This window comes from Equus przewalskii, chromosome 3 (assembly GCF_037783145.1).
Source record: "Equus przewalskii isolate Varuska chromosome 3, EquPr2, whole genome shotgun sequence".
Classification (NCBI taxonomy): Eukaryota; Metazoa; Chordata; class Mammalia; order Perissodactyla; family Equidae; genus Equus; species Equus przewalskii.
The window spans coordinates 7,080,058-7,099,574 of record NC_091833.1 but is presented as its reverse complement, the minus strand read 5'-3'; the positions used below and the strand labels follow the sequence as shown (position 1 = coordinate 7,099,574).

Below are 19,517 nucleotides of genomic sequence, written 5' to 3'. Positions count from 1 at the left end.
TTTCCTTCAATTTCTACATTGTGTTGGCTTCTGTATTTTTAACATCTTTTTAGTATAATTGTTAGCCGTTTTATAGAGAATAATTGTTCTTAATAGACTAGCAGCTGATGCAACTCCAAGAAGATATAAAAGCTTGGAATTATTTTTTTTCTCATCCAATAATGACACTGATTTGCTTTCACAGCATTGCTGTAAAGTGTGATACTCATGACTTATTTCTGCATAAATCTGCAGTATTTTTATAGCTAGAACATACCTAAGTACCAGTTCAGCTTGGCAAATTAACTTAGATGCTTCAGAATTGAAAACCAGTATATTCTAATGTAGTTTGAGTTTAAGTCTTTATTAGTAAGGATGCACTTAACATTTGTTCGGGAGAAGGGAATATAATTTTCTCCTGCAGTTGTCATTTATATAATCCATTTTTCTAGCCTTTTCTCAGGCTAATGATATTCCACACCTTGATACAGCCTTTATTTGTTTATTTGCAGTAATATGGGGTGATACCTTGGAGAAAATTAGATTAGATATTCATATCTAGTATCCCCAAAGTATTTAACTAGTCTTCTGTGTTTCCTTAAACAGAATCATATCCATTTTCTGTGTAGGTGGTAAGTGTGATGCTTCTATAATACATTTGGATGTTTTCAGCTAAGTTCACTCTGGACTCTGGGGCTCCTCCAGATGTTGGCTGAAATTTGTCCTTGCCCCTCCCCAGGCTCCTGCACAAGTGAGTGTCTGCACACGGTGTGCTGTGTGCGGAGTAAACCCAAAGTAACGTCCGTGTTGGCTTTACCAAAGTATTTACGTTGGTAATAGGGACTAAGTACAGAATGTAGAGATTGTCACTTGAGGCCTTTGATTATTAAAATTTTATTAATGCATTAAACAAAGTTTCCGTAAATAGAAAATTTTTGATTCATGGAAATCCAGTGAATAATTTATTTTTAATGATATCGTTGGGAAGTGAAATTTATAAACTCAGTGCTTTTCATAAAAATCAAGACTAAGGTTATGATATTTTATAGAAACAGAATTGTTACTTAAAGGAAATAATCTATTTATACCAAATTACAGATTTTGATTATTTTCATTACCCAGTTCTTTTAAGAATAAATTTAGTGGGAGTATCAGCTTCAGTCATAGGCACCAAACTCTCTTAGTGACAGAGTGCCCAGGTGTGTGTAAAACTTGTCATTTCTCATCAAAATAAGGTGAGATGAGAAAAGCTATGAGAAAAAATTACTTTGCAGAATATTCATGTTGTCTAGTGAGGAGAGCAAGGAACTGGGTGTAGTGATAGAGAACATTTTGTTAAGTAAAAAAGATGGTTGTATGGCCAAAAAAAGTAATTTTATGGAAGCCAACTCTAGTTAGTACAGCCTGCAGTAGACCGAATGCTTCTCTGTGAATACTTTCAGAGGCGTTAAAGTGATTTCTAATGTCCTGGGAAGCAAGGTGTAATTGTTTTTAAACTAGTTATGTTCCCCTATCACTGAGTCATATGGAGAAGAGGTTTCACGTCTGACTAAGAGCTCAAGCATTACAGCAAGTTAGAAAATATACAGCACAGATAGAAAGAAAATATTAAGCAGTGAGCAACCTGATTTCTCTTTGTTTGCCTTTAAGCTCAGTCTTTTTGTTTTTAACCACGTGTAAAGTTGAATTTCAAAGACAGGAAGATTGGGGGTTTTTTTCTTCCTAAGGATAAACATAGGAAAAAATCTAAACATGTAAACAAATTGGTTGAGTTTTATATCTGTTGTCCACCAAAATTTATTATTCATTCATATTTCATGTGTATTAATAGTATTCAAAGTATTAAAACTAATTCTCCTTTTAAATAAAATAGGTGTGGGGTTCCCCACTCTTTTGAAAATATGAAGAAAACGTGCTTTCAACAGTAATGGATTACGGTTGATTAATTGAGAAGGTTGTACTAAACGTTCTCTAGTGGAAACAGCTACAGTATGCTTTTTGAGAAATGTATCATTCAGGAATAAATCAATTGAAGTATTGGTAATTAAATTGTAATTCCGTGAAGGAAGGAAGTGGTGGGAAAGATGAAGCTAACTATTGCTGTTTTTCTTTTTAAGAACCTACAGTTCATAATGGAGCTACTGTACTGGCTGTGGAAGGAGGAGATTCTGAAGATAGGGAGGTAATATTATCTCTTTTAAAAGAATTCTTTCCTCTGTAATCCCGAGCCTTTATTACATATAAGAACTTTATCTAGTACACAGCAGTTTCTTTAAATTCGGGGTATGAAAACGGTGTGACTTTCCCGCACGGAGTTTGTGAGCTGCTTCTCGAGGGCTCTGGGCTGTGTTGGGAGAGCTGAGGAATCTCATCTAGGCGTGCTCAGCACCCTTAAAATAGCTGCTTTCTGAGAACGCGGCCTGTGATGGAGGCCCGCGCAGTTCTGCTGGCTTTCCTTTCCGCCTGGTGGACGTACGGTACGTGCAGCTAGCGTGTTGCTCAGCCGTCCTGGTCGCCCTCCCAGGCTTCGTGCCTTCTCTGGGGGATTGCGCTCTGCAGGGCCATTTCCTGGCGGCCACAGCCAGACTCTGAGTGGGAGCCTTGGTGGTGGACAACTGGTTGCAGAGCTCTGCCAGGGAGTGAGCTAGGCCCAGCCTGGGCGGCTCCCGTGGGCTGGAGGCCGGGAGCTGGTACACATGGTGCTTTTCCGGGTTCACAGCTTTAGGTCCCTGTCCATTTTTCGTGTCATCCTGGGCTCCGGTGACACTTCCCTCTCCTCTCGCTGGGTTGGCTTGCTGCTTCCTTTGCAGCTGTCACCAGGATTCTCGTGGAATGGAAGCTGCTTTATTCTGGACGATGTCTTTGATATTTACCCATGTGCTTTTTCAGTTTCAAAAACCTAATGTTGGTGTTAAAGAATGAATCTAAGAGTCTTGAGGAACAACAGTTACGTTCAATTTGTATCAATAAGAAAAGCTTTTATCTTCTTATGCTATGTCGCCATATTGCATATGCAGGTTAAATTGAAAACAGAGTAAAACCCTTTTATAAAAGACCAATTACTGTGTCTAAGAATGTTTATGCAGGCTTAAATTGTGTACTGGTATTTATATCTATTTTTTTTCCTTTTTAAGAAAAACAATATACTTTTCTAGTAAACAAAAATAACTACTCCCTGAACTGTATCTATTGGATGGATATTAATAGAACAATAAAGGGCTTCATGGTGTCTAATTATACAGTTAGGAAATGGTAAGCAATGTGGTGGCTAAAATCAGTTTCTTCCATTCAAAAGGCCAATATACATTTAAAAACAAAAACCTTCGGGAAAAAGACTCTTTAAATCAAATAATGTTTTTGGTTAACACAGCAGCAAGGGGAAATATACCAAGCTCAAATTCTTTCATTAATGCCTGGGCAGAGGTTATAAGCAGCTGAGGAAGCCATTGAAGTGGAGCCTAGAAAAAATGATGATATCAAAGTGATTACTTGGAAAGCAGTTTACATTTGCAAAACAATTCAATATTATGACCTTGACCAACTTTTACACCTCATATACTTGGGTTATTACTCCAGCTTTTAAAATATCAGTCTACGGTACAGCTTGTGTATGGAATGCAAGGGTACTTTCGAATTGACCAGGTCTTGCTGGTCATCTTAAAATATGCTACAATATTGCAAAATTGAAATGTAATGTGTATTAATATAAAGAAAGAATAAAATTTAATATCTGGGTAACTGAGACCTTTAAACCTACTTTAAAAGTATAATCTTGACATCTGTGACACTATCTTTTGTCTGTGTTATATAGATAGAATTATAGATATTCTACAACCCAAGTGTCTTATTTATTAATTCCAAATTTTATTCTCTATAATGGACTTTTAAAATAAAAGGTATATGTGCTTTAGAGAGTCAAATTTTGAGTCATGGGCTGATTTATTAAGCAGTAGTACATAAAAAATCAGCTTTGATTAATTTAGGACTGTGAAAGGAGGCAGGTAAAACTGTTTTCAGCTGGACTTTACTAATGCAGCAACCATTTAAATTAAATGTTTGTTAACATAATAGTGATGGCATTTTCTCCTCCCCCTCCTTGTGGTTTTGTCCAACTAGATGTTACAGTGGCAGTTGCACTGACTGTTAAGTGTTTAAATGATGACACCATTATGTGAAGTGATTCTGAAATGAGAGATTCCAGCCAAGCATTGCATCTGCTCCCGTCTCCTTCACGTCATACTCTCTGGCAGTACAGATTATGATTGATTTGTTTGTGACAGATTGTAGGAAACAGTCATTGATTTTTCAATATTTTACCTTAAAATTATTTACAGTTGTAACCATGGGGAGGTATTTCCATGGGCTGTCAGCCCCTGAAAGACTAGGATAATATTCCCTGCTCTCTGACAAGACAAATTACCTGTAATGAGTGCAGTAGCTGAAGGGTATACTTTTATTTTAAAATATGTCAATAACCCCAGTGACTAAACGAATATTGATTTAGCATAATGAAGCCTGAGTAATGTGAAAATGAGCTTTTTCAAGGAGCATGGTAAAGACTTTCTTTTTAGCTGGTTCTAAGAAGCTTTTCATTCTTTTCAGCTAGCTGGTGGAGAGGAGTCTTCTGTGCAAACCATCAGGAATGATAGGTTGTTTGTGATAACCAGGGTCCAAATATTTTGCCCTTGCTTTTATCGATTCTTTTTCAAATCTTATTTGGAGTCTTACTTTAGTCATAGAACGGCTACTGGTTTGCTTGATCTTATCTTTACCTGATTGAATATTTTTTCCATTTCAACGTATTTTACATTGGAACCTCCAGTAATGAATATTAAAATAGAACTATATGTACAGTCATTTGTAGATGACATAATAATTATCTTAAGACATCTCAAATGGGTTATTGTAGTATTTAATGTGCCGTATTTCATGGTGGAATAGTCCCCAGTCCCGGGACATCAGATTGCTCTCAGTGGGAATGAAGATTAATGTACTTACGTCATGATGTTTTAGGCATCAGTGCATGTTTTTATTTTTGTCGGAATTTTCTCCCTTTTTTAATGTAATTCTCAACTTTTTAAGGATTAAGATCCCAATACATAAGGTCCTTCAAATGAGAATGATAGGGAAGTATATAGCTTTATTTTATAGTCCCTCAAGGAACCTGAAGATTCTATGCCTGAATATGTATCTCCATATCTAAGTCAGTGAGGACAAGATAGGGTAAACAATGCCGGTGATATATAGCAGAAAAGTAGGCATGTGAGCAGGATGTCAGACTGACGTTTCATGGGAGCCTAACGTATTTTATAACTAATAGTAATAAAATCTTACTAAAAGCAATAGGTAAAGTCTCTTTAGAAATTAAGAATGAGTTGTGATTTAAAGGAAATTCAGATGGCTCCTTGTGAGTGCTAGTTCTCTTGGAGCGTGGCGTTGGACATGTTGCAATAAAATGAAAAGTATAAACATACTTTTAATGGAAAAAAGGATGAACTGTAGAACAAAAAATACTGTTTTCTTTTTCCCCGGAATTTGCCTAAGGGCATGACACAGACGCTCTCTGTCCCTCCCCTGCTTTCTGTCCTGCAGGAAGCTGGCTGCTTGAGCAAATCTCCTGGTCCCCTGGTTTCAAATGCTGTGGGAGTTCATTTCTTTGTCGCCCCTCCCCAAATCCTTTCCCTTTTTCTATGAAAGGATCTTTGAAAATAAAAATATGAGGGATGCACCATCATCATATATGAAACCGGTGGCCCAGATTCTTCAGCCATTCATTTAGTGTGTAGTTCTGAGTGGATGGAGCGTCCACAGACCTCGCCCAAGGAGCAGGCCCATCCATAGCTAGCCCTGCGGGAGAAAAAGGGACCAAGATTTTCCCTCAATAGTTTTTTAAAATAAAACAAATTTCTTCAGACAAATCCACGCTCAGGAAAGCATCTGTGTTGTCATCCAGTTTATCTTGGAGTAAAATAATAACTGTGTTACAGTCAGCACCTCGTGACCCCATCGTTCCTTTAATCCCGTGTGTTCATTTCACAGTACATGTGTAGACCTATTTACCTGAATTAAATTTAATAAATGTGTAGATAAAGTAAAGCTTTTTCTGGGGAAATTCTTCTCTTTTGGATACTGTGCCCTTCTCCGTTTCTTGTCTCCCCTTGAAAAGAATGTCCTGCCCTTGTTCTCCTTTAGGGAAAAACTATTTATGTAAAGTGTTTTTAAATCATGCAAGTTATTGCCTGGGGTTGGTTAAAACATTTATTTTTTGAAAAGGAGAAAATGCCCTCGTCGTAAAAATCTTTCTTGTATTTGTATCTATTAAGATAAATAGTTGACTTTGATACGGTACATACCGATCTACTTAGTTAATTTTTTTCCAGAATTCATTTTACTGTGTTTGGTCTGACCTTCGATGATAACTTAATATAGAAACAAATTAGCATATAATTCTATTTTCCACGTGACCTCAGCCAGTTGCGGAATTGTACCACCACTTTTGGGGAGCAATTTGATAGTTTATGGAGACTGTAGCTTTAAGTGTTTGCAAATGTTCAGTGTGTCCTCACTAATGTGTTATCGAAATGTTTTAAAATAAGCATTTAGAGGAAATACTCACCCCTATTACGAAGTTATTAAAATGCCTCCTAAAGGTAGCATTTTTAATTAGTGTACAGAATTGATTAGTGATTTGTCTTCCCCTAGCATGAAGCAGCGCGGCGAAGTTAAGTGCGGTCGGTGAAGTATAAGATATTAGGGATTGATGGTGACAGTGATCGTGACAACTAAATGGATTTTTTTTTTTCCTTTTAGATTCAGCTATCGGTCTTTGAAATTTCCTGTGGTCTGTTCATTCTAGATGCAAAGGACATGGAAAAATCAAGTGCTCAAGTGGTTTAAATATGTTTGGATGTTCCTATTTATAGACTACAGCATTTTTCCAATTAAAATCCTCAGTTGTCATGCAGAAGAAGGTTATGTTTTTCTTGATCACCACTTTTATTTGAAATGCTTAGTATTGTAGAGTATCACCATTTTCTGTTTTAGTCAAAAGTATAGAAAAAATTAAATCAATTTTATATATTGAATTTTTTTCTAAAATGTCTTTATTGGATTGAACGAATGTTTATACCTGAAAAAAAAAGGGTTAAAAAATGCCTTTCTCCATCCTAGCAATTCTTCTGGCAATCTGATATTATTAGAGTAGGTTTAAAATCACCTTCTAACATGACTCTGGTATATTCTTGGGAGAAAAAAAGACTTGAAAGGCATCTGTATATATATTTTATTCTCCATATTAGTCTCCCTGGAATAGAACATTTTTTCCTGAGACAAATCTATTAGCTCAACTCAGATACCAGAAAAAATTGCCCTAACTGGCAGAGCATTTGTTATGGGTTTGAATGTTTGATTTACATAAAGAAGGTTGACATCCATTTCTTTCACAGAGTTCTTACATTTGGGTAGAATAATGACAGGTTGCCTTGCCATTGGGAAATTCCTTGTTGTGGCCTTTATGGCAGCTGTAGGAACACGGAAGGACTCCTCTGTGGCAGGCAGGCCTCCGGCCTCTGTGGTGTGAACACTGAGAAAGGGGTCTGTCTGGCCGGAGAGAGCCCCTGGCGAGGGAGCTGGGCAGACTCACAGATGCTGATGACGCTTGTAGACGCTGCTGGGAGTTGCTGTTTTGTGAGTGACCCAGATTGTACTTCATCCACTTCTGTAGTTTTTACAAAGGGTCAAAGTGCTGTGATGAATTCTTAAGCTCAGATCTCAATGTGGCAAAATAAATTTATTAGGCTAGTAGAGTATTTCTGTTTTTATTTTTAATTAAACTTTGTATTTTGAGAGAATTATAGGTTTCACATGCAGTTGTACTAAGGAATGGAGAGGTCCCCCTGCACTTTACCCAGTTTCCCCCAACAGTAACATCTTGCAATATCTAGTGTAATATTACAGCCTGGACGTTGACATTGATACAGTCCAGATACAGAACATTTCCATCACCACAAGCACTCCTTGAAGTGCGTTTTTAAATGCGTACTCCCTTCTCTCCTGCCCCCCCTCATCCCCTCCCCACCTTAACCCTAGCAACTACTAGTCTGTGCTGCATTTCTATAATTTGTCTCTTTAAGAATGTTATATAAATGAAATCATATAGTTTGTAACCTTTTGGAATTTTGGCTTTTCTCAGCATAATTTTCTGGAGATTCGACTTGCCTGTATGAAGAGTTTGTTCTTTCTCAGTGTTGGGTAGTATTCCGTGGTCTGGTTGTCCCACGGTTCGTTTAACCGTTCACCATTGGGGCTGTTGGGAGCTTCAGTGTTGTTTTTGGGTTTTGACTATCATGAATAAAACTGCTGTAAACATTCTTGTGCAGGTTTTTGTGTGAACGTAAGTTTTCATTTCCCTGGGATAAGTGCCCAGGAGTGCAGTTGTGGCTCATCTGATAATTACATAGAGAACTGCTTTTTGAAACTCACCTTGATTCTGTGTGTGTGGAAGCGGAGACAAGGAGGACATCCACATTTTTGTGGCATTTTTACTTTAACTGCATTTGTTTATGATTTTAAAACATACAGACTATCTTAAATAACGTGTAGCCAGATATCCAAAAACATTTTCCACAACCTAGATTCTGTTCTTATTTTTGAGTAGTGCTTTTGAAAAAAATTGCTTCTTTTTTGGGGTAAAATGTTTGTGTAATGGAATAAAGGGAGACATACACTATAGAAAAGATGTTGCAAAGCTGACAGGTTACTTGGAAAAACTGGGGGATTTTCCAGGTGTTGACAGAGACCTGACATTCCAGAATGCCTTGTGATAGTTTCTGAATTGAGAGACTAGCGTTTGTCACTGTCCTCTCCCCCATAGTTTTTGTGTGTAGAATTAAGTCACTATCTTTACAATTTGTGTTCAGTAGAATTGCATTTAACGCTCATTTAGTTCAACTCTATACACTTAGTAGGAAAAAGAGGGAAAGAAGAAACGAAAAGTATCTTTTCCTAGTATGGCTCCTGAAAATGCAACTACTTTACAGATGCTTAATGGGAGAAACGGCTTAGTTCCAAACCTGGAAATTATACTGTTATGCTTACTGAGACTTAGTGAGGTATGTACAAAACCATCTGTGCTATATTTCTAGGGAGACCCACTGGAAAGATTTTCAAGGGTAATTTTTACTCTTATTTTCTACCATATATATTGACTTTAGAACTCTCACTGAAGATGCAGTTCCATTTCTTTTTTAGAAACATTGGATATCATTAGCTAGTTATGGTGATCTTTCTAACAAAAGCCAATATTATCAATCTTTAGCTTTTTTGAGTGAGACACTAGGCTCTTTCAATCTTTCAATGCTTCTAAATGTAATTTCACCTTTAGCCCATTGTGGTCATGACCATAGTGATATAAATGACATAAGATAATAAAATAGTCCTTGCCCTTAAAAATGACCTAAATAAAAGATATGTGTACACTTGGAATCTTTAAGTATCAGTGGTCACTGGTCATTAAGCAGCAATGGAAGCGCCCCAGGTTCCAGCAGTTCTAGGCGCTGGGAGCTAACAGTAAAGAAGAGCAACACAGCCCCTCTTCTCTTAGCCTGGTTTTCATGGCTCTTTGCTTGCGGGGTGGGGAGAGGAGAAAAGTAAAAAGAAAAAGAGAGAGACCAACATGATTATGTGTTAGTACAAATCCAGAGCCTTCACGCTTCAGGAGAGAGACCAGGGAGCTGGGACCCTGGAGCAGGCCTCACAGAGAGCGGCAGGCTGGAATTCTGCAGGAGCGCTGTGCGCCTGTGCGATGTGGAGAGGGCGCCCATCGGAAAGGGGAGATGAGCTGCAGTGTGGTTGGTTGGAAGTGCAGTGGAATCTGGTCTGGCTAGAATTTCCTGGGGCATCAAAGGGCTATGTCACTGCCCCAAAGTATATTTAACAGCTTGCTATGTTTTAGGAACTTGCCAGAAATGCAGCAAGCTTTTTTTTGAGTAATGTTTGAATTTAAATATGTGGATTTGAGTAAAAAAGCAAATGGATACTCTTCCGCCTAAAACTAGGGCTTGGAAATATATTTCAGGTAATGAAGCTCGATCTGTTTGTATGTGTCTATGTATAAGACAGAATATTATTTTCCTCCTTTTATGTTTGATAAGGAATAAGATGTTTTATACTTTTCTGGGGTCTTAAATGCATTATCTATAAGACCATAATACTTTTGAAAATTTTTGTTTATTTTAGGCGTAAAATAACAAAAGAACTTAAAGTTCTTTTGGAAGAGCTCCAAAGTTAAAATTGCAAGATCTCATATAGATAAAAAGTTTCCTAAAGAATAGTACATTTGTAAGATTATATAGAGAGCTGATGGCTTTGCTAAGAAACTATTTTGAGCAACCTAAAAAAATACAACTATTTCTGTGCATTTTTCTTAAAGTGTTCAAGGTAGTAAGAGAGAGAAGAGCCTTTTCTAAATATGCATGCAATTTTAGGGGCTGAAGTAGGAAGCTCTAATAGACCGAGGTCCCTTTAACTTGAGACCTTGGAAAAAGGAAGAGATGGAAGGGTCTATTAGAGTTTCTTTGAATTTATATGAATCATAGATTTGACCAAAGTGGTTACAAAAGGCATCAAAAGTAAGATAATCGGGATTTTAAATGTAATAATATCGATTCCAATATCCTCAACTCTATGGCATTGCCAATGAGGAGGCCAAAATGCATTGTGTTTTGTGAAAGGTTGGTGACTTGAAAGTTCAGAGTGTATGTAATGACCAGGCATTGTGGAATCATCTTGTAATACTGTTTAGCAGTTAAAAAAATAAAAGGAAAAGAAAACGGTGCAATTTTGGACAGTTTTTTAAAAAAAATTTTACAAATCCTGCAAATCATAGGTTGGTTACCAGTAGACTTCCTGACTCGGCCATGATTGCTGTATTCTCTGTGTATTCCTTTAAAACACCAGGCACTTTATAATTTTGTCTATAATTGTTTATGTATATTTTCTCCACAAAATGTGTTTAGGGCAACTTATTGCTGAATTACCTTAACCCACTTGCCATCTTTAAACTTCGTGTATGAATAAGTGTCAGCTGCAAGACGCGCTAGGACACTATGTAATTTTTTCCAGGAGCCTTCTTATTCAAAATACCTTTCAAACTCAGTGCATAAAAATAGCATGCTACTTCCAGTTGCAGGCTTTTGAAGCTGGAGAAGACTTGTTTTTCACATGAAGAAACTGAGTCTCAGGAAGATGAAATGACTTTCTGTTAAGTGATAATGAGGATCTTTAGACTCCAAAGCAAATGCTGCCAACTTGAAGATGCTCGTCCCCAATTCTGGAAATTCAATTTACAGATGCTTCTATCACAATCCTATTCTTAGTAATGTTTTATTCTATAGACGTCAGAAATAAATGTCTACTTGCCATCTGTACGTGTCATACAAACATTTTGGCTCCAAATACAAGTACAAGTAACAAGTTAATATGGATACAAGTAGCAAGTTAAAGTGTATTGATCTCAGAACTGAGTTTTAACCAATAGAATGTTTCGTTTATTCATTGCTATTTCTGCATACCTGCTGTGTTTTAGCATTGTGATAAATCTGGGAATTAAATATGAATGCAGCATGTTTCCTGAATTCAGCAAAGTGCACTTTGGGCTCAGGCCTGGAGATGAGATGGTGAACAGCATGCCGTGTTTGCCCTTGTGGAGCTTGGAGCTTTAGCATCTACAGTGGAGACAAGGCATACACAGACCATTTCAGCACAGCATGCTGAGAGGGAAAGGCTGGGTGCTGTGGGACCACGGGGGCACAGTCCTAACCGAGCCTGACAGAGGGTGGGCAAGGTCAAGGAAGGCCTCCCAGAGAAGGGGGCATTGGAATTGAGCCCTGAAGGAAGAGGGCTTCACACGGGGGAGCACAGGCCAGGCACAAGAGCGAGCAGGGTGCATTTGGGGGTCTGCGAGGAGTTTGGGAGCTGCAGGAGGGATGTGTGCAGAGGTGGGAGAGAGAGAGGAAGAGGGGCCAGGCTGCAGAGGGCGTTCGTGTGCCTGCCGGGGAGCTTGGGCTGCATCTTTCCTTCGCCTGAGGAGCTCTGTGCTGAGAGATACCACTTTTGGGTGGCGGGTGGGATGCAGTGGAGGCCAGCAGGCTGGGACGGTGAGAGACCAGTTAGGTGATCTTTGCAAGTAATTGTTCAGGTGAGAGAACAGTTGCCTGAGCCGAGAGAGCGGCCAGGGGAAGGGGCGAGGCTGTGGGATTGATGGGGGAAACTAAGATGCGGAAAGTAAGAGGAGTGAGGACTGGTGACACACGAAGGTAAAGGCGTCCCGTGTCAACGAGGCTGTCCAGAGGCCTTCAGCAATGAGGTGGTGGCGGTGGTGGTGTGAGACGGGGAGCCGAGGAGAAGCAGGTCTGATGGGGAAAAGACACTCTGTGGGCGGGGCAGTTGCTTTGGAGGCGCTGCTAGAATATCCAAGGGGCTTGCAACTCACAATCTAGCAGCAGGCCGGGAACATTCTTTCGTACTGGTGCAACTTTTTTTTCTCTTAAAGGGCAGATTTCTCAAAAAATGTGTTTTCTTTCATTATTAATTTTTTATTGTTGTATGATGCAGTTGTAATTATCCTGTGAAAAGAAAGTCTGAGATGAACTGTTCAGTATTACTGGGCAGGGCTTTTTTGAAAAGCATAGGTTCAGAAGTGTGTAAAGGAAGGAAAGTGAGTGTTCCTAGCTGCAGTTGTCCCCAAACATGTCAGTGAATTAAGTGCACTAAATTTCAATTGTGCCTGGAGATTTAAAGAGAGAGAGGCGAAACATTTCCAAGAAAAAAGCTCTGGAGAATATTTTTGTTTTTAGAAACTTGATGAGTTTGAATTACAACATATACTTAAGTGATTAGTATGGACTGTTACCTGGATCTTATTACCTCAAACATTCATTCCCTAAGTACTTACTTGGCACCTACTAGGTCTTAGGTACTAGACAGTGTGGGCCACAGAGTAGAGGCCACAGTGGGCGTGGTCCTCCCTCACAGAGTTTAGAGTCTAGCTGGTAGATTAGAAATCCTGAAGGTAGCTTTTTATGATATTCCTGTCTGTGTCTGCTTAATATAATTGACATACCTCATGAGGACAACTTATGACTCCGAAATCCCATAATAGTGAGCATTTATACCTCCAGAGGACACTGCCATGTTCACAGGAGGAAGAAAAAGAAAGGGTCAGGGCTCCTGGGACTTTCTGCCTGATGAGGTGGGGCTGGTGGAACTGTTCCTCATGGCAGGAACCTGGAGCGGGTGTGGACAGTCGCTCCTGGCTATTCCCGAGGGGCCTGAGAAGTTAAGATGGTTTGGTTGCCCAAAAGGGTAAGGATGAAAAGAGTTGAGATCGAATACGCTTGTTTTAGAGTTAGAAGGAAGTTGAAACTTGGTACTTCCTTCACATTTTGACTTTGAAAACCTTGACATCCATTGAGAAGCTGAACTATTGCAGACTTTTGATTTTAAAACCAAATTAGATCATTTTTTGAGCAAACCACAGCACATTTCTGTACCGTTTCTGTGCCCAACCTTACTTACTACTGTCCCTCATTTTTCAGGGGAATGGGTATCCCTTCTCCTGTCTAGCTAACCACTTGTTTTCTCTTTTCCATTTTCTCCTGATTTCTTAGCTCTCTTCCGGATCTTAACATCCCCGCTCTTCATTTCTCTTTCTCAATCACTCCCGTTCTACAAGTCCCCTCTAGACCTAGTCTCTTCCTCTAAGCGCCACTCGGAATCTTTTCCTTCTTAACTGCCGAGCTTGTAGAAGGATGCGTTTGTAGAAATGTGCTTATGGTAGCTTTCTCCACTCTCACTGTCCATTCGTCCCCATGCCCTCTGGTCTTCTAGTTATCTAAAGGCCTAGATCTCACCCGACCTAACCTCTCTGTGCACGTGACAGTGTCCTTGGCTTCTGAGATGCTGCTGTCCCTGGGTTCTTTGGCCCCTGACTGTCGCTTTTGCAGGCTCCCTCCCTTGGTGTGCCCCTCAAAGGTTGCTGCTCTCTGGGGCGCTGCCCTCTGCTTCAGTACTGCTCCCTTGCCTGAGCCCTGTCTCAGTTTCAGCTGTCTAGTGGGACAGCTCCTGATCACCCCTCCGCTGTCTGTTCTGCCCTGAGCCACCTTCTGTCTCTGCCCTGCTGAACGTTTCATCTTGGTTCATGGCATCACTCTTGCCCCAGTTACCAAATCAGGTCAGTGTTACTCTCATAGACTCTACCAGGTTAGGTCAATTCTTTATTCTAAAATTTCTCAAAATCCCCCACCTTAGTCTGTTCTCAGAGATACTTGGGGACACAGGGTTGAGGAATCAAGGTCTCTGTACCTCGAAAGTCCACAGTCTACAGTGCAACTCTAAATGTGGTCCATAGACTGTGACAGAACACAGCTCTTTACTTTGATAGACTTTATTTTTAGAGCAGTTTTGGTTCACAGTAAAAGTGAGCGAAGGTACAGAGATTTCCCAGATATCACCTGCCCCACACATGCACAGCCTCCCAATAAGCAGATCCCCCACCAGAGTGGTACATTTGTTACCATTGATGAACCTACATTGACACGTCGTCATCACCCAACGTCTATGGTTTACGCTATAGTCCACTCTTGGTGTTGTACTTTCTGTGGATTTGGACGAATGTATAATAACGTGTGCCCACCATTACAGTATCGTGCAAAATAGTTTCACTGCCCTGACGATTCTCTGAGCTCCTCCTATTCATCCCTTCCTCCCACTAATCCTAGCAACCCCTGATCTTTTTCTTTCTCCACAGTTTTGTCTTTTCCAGCTGTCGTATAATTAGAATGAAACAGTATGTAGCCTTTTCACATTGGCTTCTTTCACTTAGCAATGTGCATTAAGTTTCCTCCATGTCTTTTTGTGCCTTCGTAGCTCATTCCTTATTAGGGCTGAGTAATATTCCATTGTCTGGATGGACCACAGTTTATCCACTCACCTAACGCAGGACATCTTGGTTGCTTCCAAGTTTTGACAATTGTGAATAAAACTGATATAAACATCTGTGTGCAGGTTTTTGTGTGGACACAAATTTTCCACTCTTTTGGGTAAGTACCAAGAATCGTCATTGCTGGATTGTACGGTAAGAGTATTTAGTTTTATAAGAAGCTGCCAAACTGTCTTGCAGAAGTGGCCGTACCACTTTGCATTCCCAGCAGCAATGAATGTGAGTTCCTGTTGCTCCATATCCTTGTCAGCATTTGGTGGTGTCACTGTTTGGGATTTTGGCCATTCTAATAGGTAGGTATTGGTATGTCATCATTCTTTTAATTGGCATTTCCCTGATGACATATGGGGTGGGGCATCTTCCCATGTGCTTATTTGCCATCTCCATATCTTCTTTGTGGAGATGTCTGTTGAGGTCTTTGGCCCATGTTTTGATTGGGTTGATCATTCTCTTATTGTTGAGATTTGAGAGTAGTATGTATGTTTTGGATAACAGTCCTGTATCACATGTGTCTTTGCAAATGTTTTCTCCCAGTCTGTGGCTTGTCTTCTTGTTTTTCACAGAGCAGAAATGTTTCATTTTAATGAAGTCCAGCTTCTCAATTCTTTCTCTCATGGATCGTGCTTTTGGTGGTATGTAAAAAGTCATCATCAAATCCGAGGTCACCGAGATCTTCTGTTATCCTTTAGGAGCTTTATACTTTTATGTTTTACATTTAAGTCTGTGACCTATTTTGAGTTAATTTTCATAATAGGCATAAAGTCTATGTCTAGATTCCTTTTTTCGCATGTGGATGTCCGCTTGCTCCAGCATTATTTGTTGAAAAGGCTCTCTCTGCTCCATGCTTGGCCTTTGCTCCTCTGTCAAAGATCAGTTGACTAGATTTATGTGGGTCTATTTCTGGGCTCTATTCTGCTCTGTTGATCTATTTGTCTGTTCTTTCACCAATACCACACTGTCTTGATTACAGTAGCTTTATAGTAAGTCTTGAAGTCGGGTAGTGTCAGTCCTCCAACTTTGTTCTTCTCTTTCAATCTTGTGTTGACCCAAAATAGGGTCTCTGGCCTCTCCATGTAGACTTTAGAATCAGTTTGTCAGTATCCACAAAATAACTTGCTGGGATTCCGATTAGGACTGCATTGAATCTATAGATCAGGTTGAGAAGAACTGACATCTTGATAATATTGAGCCTTCCTGTCCATGAACATGGAACATCTCTCCATTTATTTAAGTTTTCAATTTCTTTCATTGGAGTTTTGTAGTTTTCCTCATATAGATCTTGTATATACTTTGTTAGGTTTATACCTAAGAATTTCATTTTGGGGGTGCTAATGTAAGTGATATTTTATTTCTAATTTCAAATTCCACTTATTCGTTGCTGGTATGTAAGGAAGCAATTGACTTTTATATATTAAACTTGTATCCTGCTATCTTGCTATAATTGCTTGTTAGTTTTAGTAGTTTTTTGTTGATTTGTTCAGATTTTATACATAGATGATCATGTCTTCTGTGTGCATAGTTTTATTTCTTTCTTCCCACTCTGTATACCTTTTATTTCCTCTTCCTGTCTCCTTTTGTTAGTTAGGACTTCCAGTAAAATGTTGAAAAGAAGTAGTGAGAGGGGACGTTCTTGCCTTCTTTCTAATCTTAGTGGGACAGTTTCTAGTTTCTCACCATTAAGTATGATGTTAGTTGCAGTTTTTTTGGTAGGTGGTGTTTATCAGGTTGAGGAAGTTCCACTCTATTCTTAGTTTACTGAGAGTCTTTATCATGAATGTTAGATTTTGTCAAATGCTTTGTCTGCATATATTGATGTGATTTTTTTTTCGTTAGCCTGTTGATGTGATGGATTACATTAATTGATTTTCTAATGTTGAACTAGCCTTGCATACCTGGCATAAATCCCACTTATACACCCATGGTGTATATTTATACACCCGTGGTGTATAATTCTTTTATAGGTTGTTGGATTTGACTTGCTAATATTTTGTTGAGGATTTTTGTATCTATGTTCATGAGAGATATTGGTCTGTAGTTTTCTTTTTTGTGATGTCTTTGGTTTTGGTTTTAGGTAGTGCTGGCCTCATAGAGTGAATTAGATAGTATTCCCTCTGCTTCTGTCTTCCAAAAGAGACTGTAGAGAATTGGTATAATTTCTTCCTTAAATATTTGGTAGAATTCACCAGTGAACCCATCTGGACCCAGTGCTTTCTGTTTTGGAAGGTTATTATTTATTGATTCCATTTCTTTCATAGATATAGGACTATTCAGATTGTCTGTTTCTTCTTGTGTGAGTTTTGGCAGATTGTGTCTTTCAAGGAATTTGTCCATTTCATCTAGGTTATCAGATTTGTGAGCGTGGCAATCATAGTATTCCTTTATTAGCCTTTTAGTGTCCATCAGATCTGTAGTGATGTCTCCTGTTTCATTTCTAATACTAGTGATTTGTGTCGTCTCTCCTTTTTTCTTCATTAGCTTGGCTAGAGACTTATCACTTTTATTGACCTTTTCAAAGAACCAGCTTTTGGTTTCATCCATTTCCTCCTTTCAGTTTCATTGATTTCTGCTTTACTTTTTATTATTTCTTTTCTTCTGTTTACTTTGTATTTAATTTGCTCTTATTTTCTAGTTTCCTAAGGTGGAAATTTATTTTATTGATTTTAGATCTTTTTTCTTTTCTAACATATGCATTCAAGGCTATAAATTTCCCTCTAAGCACTGCTTTCCCTTCCTCCCACAAAACTTAGTAAGTTGTGTTTTCATTTTTTAGTTCAAAATATTTTTAAATTTCTCTTGCGATCTCTTGTTTGATCTATGTGTTACTTAGAAGTACGTTGTTTAATAGTCAAGTATTTAGAGTTTTTAAACGATTTTTCCATTATTGGTTTCTAGTTTAATTCCACTGTGGTGTGAGAGCAGCTTTGTATGATTCCTATTCTTTTAAATTTGTTAAGGTGTGTTTTATGGCCCAGAACGTGGTCTGTCTTGGTAAATGGTCCATGTGAGCTTGAAGAGAATGTGTATTCTGCTGTTGTTGGAAGAAGTAATCAATAGATGTTCATTATATCTAGTTTATTGATGGTGGTGTTGAGCTCAAATATGTCCTCACTGATTTTCCACCTGCTGGGTTTATTCATTTATGATAAAAGGGTGTTGAAGTCTAACTGTAATAGTGGATTCATGTATTTCTCCTTTCCGTTCTATCAGTTTTTGCCCCAGTATTTCATGAATCAGTATTTCCTCTGTTGTTAGATGAATACATATTAAGGATCAGTATGTGTTCTTGGAGAATCAACCTCTTTGTCATTGTGTGATGCCCCTTTTTAGCCCTGATAACTTTTCTTGCTTTGAAATCTGCTCTGTCTGAATTTACTATAGATACTCCTGCTTTCTTTTTATTGGTGTTAGCATGGTACATCTTTCTCCATCCATTTGCTTTTAATCTATATGTCTTTATATTTAAAGTGGGTTTCTTGTGGACAACATATGCTTAGGTCTTGTTTTTTTTAATCCACTCCTGCAATCTCTAACTTTTAATTTGTGTTTTTAGACCATTGATGTTTAGAGTGATTATTGATATAGCTGGATTAATATCTACCATATTTGTCACTGTTTTCTATTTATTGCCCTTGTTCTTTGTTCCTATTTTTGTCTTCTACTCTTTTTCTGCCTGTTATGGTTTTAATTGACCATTTTATATTATTTCATTTTCTCTCCTTTCTTAGTGCATCAGTTACACTCTTGTTTTACTTTTTTTAGTGGCTGCCCTAGTGTTTGCAATATACATTTGCAACTAATACAAGTCCACTTTCAAATAACACTGTACTGCTTCACAGGTAGTGCGACTACCTTATAATAAGAAAGTAATCCTAATTCTTCCCTCTGTCTCTTGTGTCTTTGCTGTCATGTATTTCACTTATATGTATGCATACATAAGCATATATATATGCATACGCAATCAAATATATTGTTCCTGTTATTATTTTGCAAAAACTATTATCTGTTAGATCAATTAAGAAAAGGAAAATCAAAGTTTTTATTTTACGTTCACTTATTCCTTTTCCAATATTTTCCTTTCTTTGTGTTTATGTTTAGATCTGAGTTTCTAACCTATTATCACTTTCCTTCTCTCTAAAGAACTTTTGTTAACATTTCTTGCAAGACAGCCTTACTGGCAGTAAATTATCTCACATTTTGTCTGTCTGAGAAAGTGTTTCTTCTTTGCTTTTGAAGGATAATTTCTTATGGCACAGAATTCTGGATTGGTGTTTTTTTTCTCTCAACTCTTTGAATATTTCACTCTACTTTCTTGCTTGCACAGTTTCTGAGAAGTCAGATGTAATTCTTATCTTTGCTCCTCTGTTGTAAGGTATGTTTTCCTCTGCTTTTTTCAGGACTTTTTCTTTATTTTTGCTTTTCTACAATTTAAATATGATATGTCCAGGTGTAGTTTTTTGGGGTTTTGGGGGGTTTTTTTGCATTTATCCTGCTTATTGTTCTCTAAGTTTTCTGGATCTGTGGTTTGGTGTCTGACATTAAT

At 38.4% G+C, this 19,517-nt stretch overlaps 1 long non-coding RNA gene across 7 annotated transcripts in view; it reads left to right on the top strand.

Annotated features, from left to right (window-relative positions):
- LOC103546530 (uncharacterized) overlaps positions 1-19,517 on the top strand; it is a 60,278-nt gene that overhangs the window by 4,688 nt on the left and 36,073 nt on the right. For 5 of the 7 annotated variants that reach the window (XR_011537918.1, XR_011537914.1, XR_543703.2 and 2 more), the window contains exon 2: positions 2,097-2,161. This is a non-coding gene — a long non-coding RNA (uncharacterized lncRNA). Of the gene's footprint in view, positions 1-608; positions 731-2,096; positions 2,162-19,517 lie in introns of all 7 variants that reach the window. The other 2 variants (XR_011537915.1, XR_011537916.1) reach the window with 1 other exon arrangement.